Raw genomic sequence first — 6,397 nt, forward strand, 5'->3', positions numbered from 1 at the left:
TTTTTTTATCTTAAACTCTTGCATTAAAAAAAAAAAAAAACTCTTGCATTTTTATTCTGTTTAAATATCTATCTCTATGCAAATTTGTACTTTTACTTCGAAAAGCAGATATACTGAATATTATCAAGTGACACATTGACTGTTATGTCCTTGAATTATTTAAATTGTTTGCCTCATTAACTTTCTATTCATTTATTTTATATCTCTTCATACCCATTTTCTCATATATCACATATCACCTTGTTTTGTTATATTGTTTTACTCTTCACATGCAACACAAGTTCTTATTCTAAATCTTTACATTTTGCTGTGATGTTAGAACTCTGTTCCCATTTTAAAAAATGACAAACACTAACATATGCTTCTTCTAAAGGAAGATGTCTTCTATGTTATAAGCTGCTTCAATGCAAAATGATAAGATCCTGGGATTTATTTTATTTCAAATGCTTGTGATCAGGTTATTCAAGTTACCATTTGGGTAAATTTTCTCTTTGTACTTTAAGAGAATATAGTATAGAAATAGCTCTAAGATTGAGATAAAAAGGAAGATACAGTATGTAATAATAATGATAGAAGATTTAAAATTACTGATTTAAAAAATCAATGTTTCCTTACTTTTTTCAGCTTTGTCTTCTATTGATTATTCATGTACCCATTTTGAGGATTCAGGTATTAGTGATGAAATGGAATATTACAAAGCTCTTCTAATAGAATTGTTTTGTTAAGGAATAAAATGTGTTTGTGACTGTACTACCATTTTGATTAAAACTGAAATCTTGAGGTAGGAAATGATTTTTCCTTTTACAGGTTCATGTTGATTCTAGATTGTAGAACATATTTTATCATAGTCTACCTTCTAAATTTATCAGTGATCCAAAACTATAAATTCTCTTAATATTATATATTATTAATGTTTTGATGAAAGCTTCATATTTTACTTTGGGAACTGAGGTGAAGATGCTAGGAAAAATAACTTAGGCAATAGATTTTAGAGTGAAGTTTGTGGAAATGTATCAGTTTGCTAGGTCCACCATAACAAAGTTCCTAAATAGGTGTTTTAAACATCAGACATTTATTTTGTCATATTTCTAGAGTCTAGAAATCTGAAGTCAAGATGCAAGCAGGGTGGGTTTCTTCTGAGGCCCCTCTCCTTGGGTTGTAGATGGCTGTCTTCTCCCTGTGTCTTTACATGATGTCCACTTTGTGGGTATCTGTGTCTTAAAACTGGTCAAAATGCCCTCTTTTTATAAGGACCCCTGTTATACTGGATTAGGGTCCACCCCAATGAATGGCCTTATTTAAATTTGGTTAGCTCTTTAAAAGCCCTTCTACCAATACTGTCACATTCGGTAAAAAGTAACCTTTCCTAACTGCCAAGAGTAATGTTTCTAATTGCCATAAATTATTACAAGCAGGGTGAATCCCTGTGTGTTAGTACAAACAAGGCAATATTTAAAGATGTGACACCTACATGTAATATGTTTCCTTTTCTTACTGAACCTTGTCGGCTATAGACGTAGAATAGTCCAAGTGTAGTAAAACCTCCGCCTTGCCAGTATTCTGTCCTCAGTCTTTTCTTAAAATCAAAATCCATTTGGATGTACCTGTGGTAGCTCTATGTTTCAGGCAAGATTTTTCTTTCCTGGGTATTTGGAGATATCTTTTCCCCCGGCCTTCATATGCTTTTTATCAAGGAAATCGTGTGTGTGTGTATACAACTTAGAATTATCAATTGTTAGGACTGAAAGGAACCCAAGAAATAATTCAGTCCAGTCCCCTTATTTATAAGAAGCATATGATTTCATATCTGAGTTTTCCTTCCTCCTTCCTTCACTTCTAGCAAATACTCAACATTTACTTAGTGTGCGCCTGGCAGTTGGTAGCACAGTAGTAGAAGGACTGCTGCTGCTGCTGCTGCTAAGTCGCTTCAGTCGTGTCTAACTCTGTGCAACCCCACAGATGGCAGCCCACCAGGCTCCCCCGTCCCTGGGATTGTCCAGGCAAGAACACTGGAGTGGGTTGCCATTTCCTTCTCCAATGCATGAAAGTGAAAAGTGAAAGGGAAGTCACTCAGTCGTGTCTGACCCTCAGTGACCCCGTGGACTGCAGCCTACCAGGCTCCTCCGTCCATGGGATTTTCCAGGCAAGAGTTCTGGAGTGGGGTGCCGCACTGGTACAAAAAACAGACATGGGCCTGGCAGGCAGGTAGAACTTACGTTTGTCCTTCTCCACCTTGGAGTTCCTGTGTCTTCTCTGTGCGGTGAGAAATCATTGCCAGCAAGGTTTGTAGCTCAGCTGTGAACTGCACATTGCTGTCCCAGATCTCTGGTTGTCTGCCTAATCATCCATTTCTCTAACCCTTACTTTGGTCCTTTGGTTATAATCTATGCATGTTTTCAGTTCATGTGTACATTTATTACCAATTTTCTTTCTTTAATGGGTTGTAGAGTTCTCTTCAATTATAACATTATGGTATAGCTTTAAACATAACACAAAATAATTTTTAAATTAATTTTTACAGATATGCTTAGCATTAAATTTAGCATTTAGTCTTTTAGTTTTTCCTATTATTACAAACTCTGTAATTTTTTTTTTACTGACTTGCTATTTTAGGTCTTTAATTGTCATAATAAAGTTTAAAAAAAATCTTTTTAACTTCAAAGAACTCTTGCCTTTTGACTTACCTAGTTAGGACAATGAAATTCAACCCTTGTGTGGTTTGATATTAATATTAGGCAAGATATTTTATTTTCTGAAATGTTCCTTTAGAAAGAGGGGAGACCTTGTATTTTATTTCAAACTCATACTCATTTTATAGGTGGCTATCTGAATCATTTTATTTTAAATCACACTGTACTATTTAAAGAAGTTGAATAAATTTGATATAATCTCTGTGTGCTCAATTAGAATGTCTAGAGATTACTAGATGGATTTTTTTTAAGTAAAAGACAAAGAAATTTACTCTGATTTGTTAATTATTCCAGGAGATATGATCACATAAATGCAAGTCTTGAATGTCATTGCACAGAAGTCTTTTAAAAATCAGTTTAGAAAGTGACACCATATGTTACGTTATGGACAAGACAAAAATACACATCTGCCAGATGCCCCAAATAACCACCTGTGCTGATGTTACACTTAATTAGCACTTAAGTTTTACATTAAAATTTCCAGTGGCATTATTATATACAAAGTGAAAAACAAACCTGTGTCTCAGTACCTTAGGTGGATGTAGAGTCACTACGTGCAGAAAACTCAATGTGCTTTAGATGACTCAAAAGTTGCTTCCAATAAGGTCAAAATCTGATGTCAAAGATTTATTTGAAGAATTTGGAGAAAATAATTATGGGTAGGCATCTGATGATTTGACCCATATCCTCAGCAGTATATGTATTCAAGTTCACTGAAAACTTTCTTTGGCTCATCTCACTTAGATAGTGGTGTATTATTCTCTATTCTGAGACAACTTATGTTGGACCTGACTATATACAGAGTTATTGAACCCAGCACATGGTCTTAGGTAGACCTGGTTTCAGTTACCACCCCCACCTGCCCCCAACATACACACACCAGCCTTGTAATCCCAGCTTTGGGGCATATTGTCTAATCATCACTATATATGACCACTTAGCAGGGTACACATAGTAAGTAAAGCAACAGATGTTGGAGTTATTCTTTAAACTAGGACTTAAGCTTATATTTTATAGTATATTTTTAATATTAGTTGCTCTTTGTCTGCATTTCGTATTTTTCCTTAGATTATTATGTTTGAGTGCTCTAAGTTTTAATATCATAACCTATACTTATTGTTTTAGCCTATTGGTGCCTTAAGCAAACTTGGACTCCTCAAAATAATGGATGAAGCCATTGAAACAACAATATTTTTGAGAATTTATATGGGATAAGATATGAACTTAGAAACTGGAAGGTGATTTATTTCTTGTTCATAATAAAAGAAACAACTTATCATGGAAAAGCCAAACCCATAAAACTAATGTGCATACACTGCATTTAATCAACTTATTTAAGAGTAATAGGCAAATTATATATATTTAACCATGAATCTAATTACCTTGAAAGGCAATATTTGAGTGTTTGTAAATAAAAGAGCACAAATGTATAAAATATAAAATATGCATTATTTTATATTTACATCTCCTTACCCTGGGTCCAGTCTACTTTCAATGTTGCAGATGGTAAGAGACTTGCTTATCTCAGATGTATGTGTTCAGTCACCTCTGATACAAAGAGGTTGATTTATGGAAACTCATATATTCTCAAAGTTTTCTGAGTCCCACATATATTTTTATACTCTAGTACTTTACATGTATATCAGTGATTTAATGACACTTTTTCATAACTGTTCTTTGATAATAGCAGTGCCAGTCACTTCATCATCCATCCTTCTTCCATCCATCCATCCATCCATCCATCTATCTACCTCCACTATTCACAGAATGACTTATATTTTGAATTGATACTAAATATACAGAGGGCAGTAAGACACAGCCACTACTTCAGTAACATATTTCAGTTATTCTTATACCTAAATGCTCTATGCTTATGACTGTATCCAGAAGAAATATACATTTAAATATTTAGGTGATGGCTCTGAGACTTCAGTTAGAATGATACTGTAAGGTCATATTTCAAAGCACCTCATCCGCTCAAATGCCTAACAATTACAGATAAAATGTTAAAAACAGAAAAATCAAACATGGCAAAATTGGACTCCAAAATACAACAGACATTCTGTGGATCAGAAACAACGCAGAAAAGCAAAGAAGCTAGTAGGGTTGATGCTTCTGGAAAAATGTAGCAGTCCTAGGCAATGAGCAAGCAGAAAGCCCCCATAGCAAAGGCTTGGCTCAACAATCTGTCTTATACAGGGAAATGCGTGACTCATGGATTGGCATCTTTTCCTTCTGTTATGTAAATGTCCCAGGAACTGATATTCTGAAACATCAATACATTTTGAACCCTTAATTAAATATCTATACTTTCTTGGATGTTTTAACCAGTGACTTAGAACACTGATAGATTTTCAGCAATAATTCTAATAAATACTTTGTTCAATGTTTTAACAGCCCATCATAGGCCAACTTGTTAAATCATAATCATAAGTCAAAGTGCCTTGATGGTAAAGTGTTTGGCTTGGCACCTGGTCCACAGTAAATGGTGGCTGGTCTCATCTCCCATAACTGCTGAGAATCTGTCTTGATAGTTTTGATTATATTTATTTTGTTTAAAACTGTCATAGGCTATATGAGTTGTTTTAGCTAATTAAATAAAACCATATTAATATCTGTTATTTACTGTCCAGCAGAACTAGCTTCCCATTACAATCTAGGGTCAACCTGTTACATTAAGCAGAAATCATGCTCTAAACTTTTTAGGTTTCTGTTTGGTAAATAATACAATCATATTATCTTTTTTCCTCATGTAGGTCCAAGTTTAATACCCTTAAATGTTGAATAAATTACTACTATAAAATGTATAATATTTCTAATGACTTTTAGAATACATTGAAAAAGTTTAATTTTTCTACTTAGTATAATTTTAAAAGTTTTTTGGGAAATAAAATCCCTTATATGTAGCTTCACTTTCAAAAGTGTGAGATTATTGTTCAATCAGCAATTACTTAGAAAGCACATATAATATATATAGCATTCATTTGTAATGTTATGAAATTACTTCAGTCAGATACTTGAAGATTGGATAAAATTGCAGATTCAGTTTTTGCTTTGCACTTCATTTTCATAAAAGTGTATATACTAAGTTATATAGGGACAGTTATCAGAGCTCTAATGCTCTTTCTGCAATGTAATGCATGCTTGATTTTAGAGAAGGAAATCACCCAGAATAATTGAAAGTGTATGATTCAGGTGCAAGATATTATGAGTTTTTCCATTCCTTCAGGGCTACTCTGTCCTTTGCTTAATTCAATTTAATTCCTATATTCAAACCTCGTTATATAAAAATCAGGACATTTGCGCTTTAAACTGAATTGCCAAGATATATTTGCAAGTTTACTCATTAAAATAACAAATTTGAACATTGTGTTTAAAACGGAAACATGCCACCTTTAAATTTAGAGTGTGTGTGTGTGTGTGTGTTTATTCTCCCTATTAAATATGTTATTCTCCCTGCTACTCTTTGCCTGAAAACCTGTAATTTCAAGGTTTTGCCGTGTTACAATGTTCAGTTTAGTTCAGTTCAGTTCAGTCGCTCAATCATGTCTGACTCTTTGTGACTCCATGAATCGCAGCACACCAGGCCTCCCTGTCCATCACCAACTCCCGGAGTTCACTCAGACTCACGTCCATCGAGTCGGTGATGCCATCCAGCCATCTCATCCTCTGTCGTCCCCTTATCCTCCTGCCCCCAATCCCTCCCA

At 34.3% G+C, this 6,397-nt stretch overlaps 1 protein-coding gene across 5 annotated transcripts in view; it reads left to right on the plus strand.

Annotated features, from left to right (window-relative positions):
• Positions 1 to 6,397, plus strand: part of UTRN (utrophin) — a 558,671-nt gene that overhangs the window by 404,552 nt on the left and 147,722 nt on the right. The gene's annotated exons all lie outside the window — the stretch shown is intronic.

The sequence above is a fragment of the Bison bison genome, unplaced genomic scaffold, assembly GCF_000754665.1.
Source record: "Bison bison bison isolate TAMUID 2011002044 unplaced genomic scaffold, Bison_UMD1.0 scf7180017864303, whole genome shotgun sequence".
Taxonomy (NCBI): domain Eukaryota; kingdom Metazoa; phylum Chordata; class Mammalia; order Artiodactyla; family Bovidae; genus Bison; species Bison bison.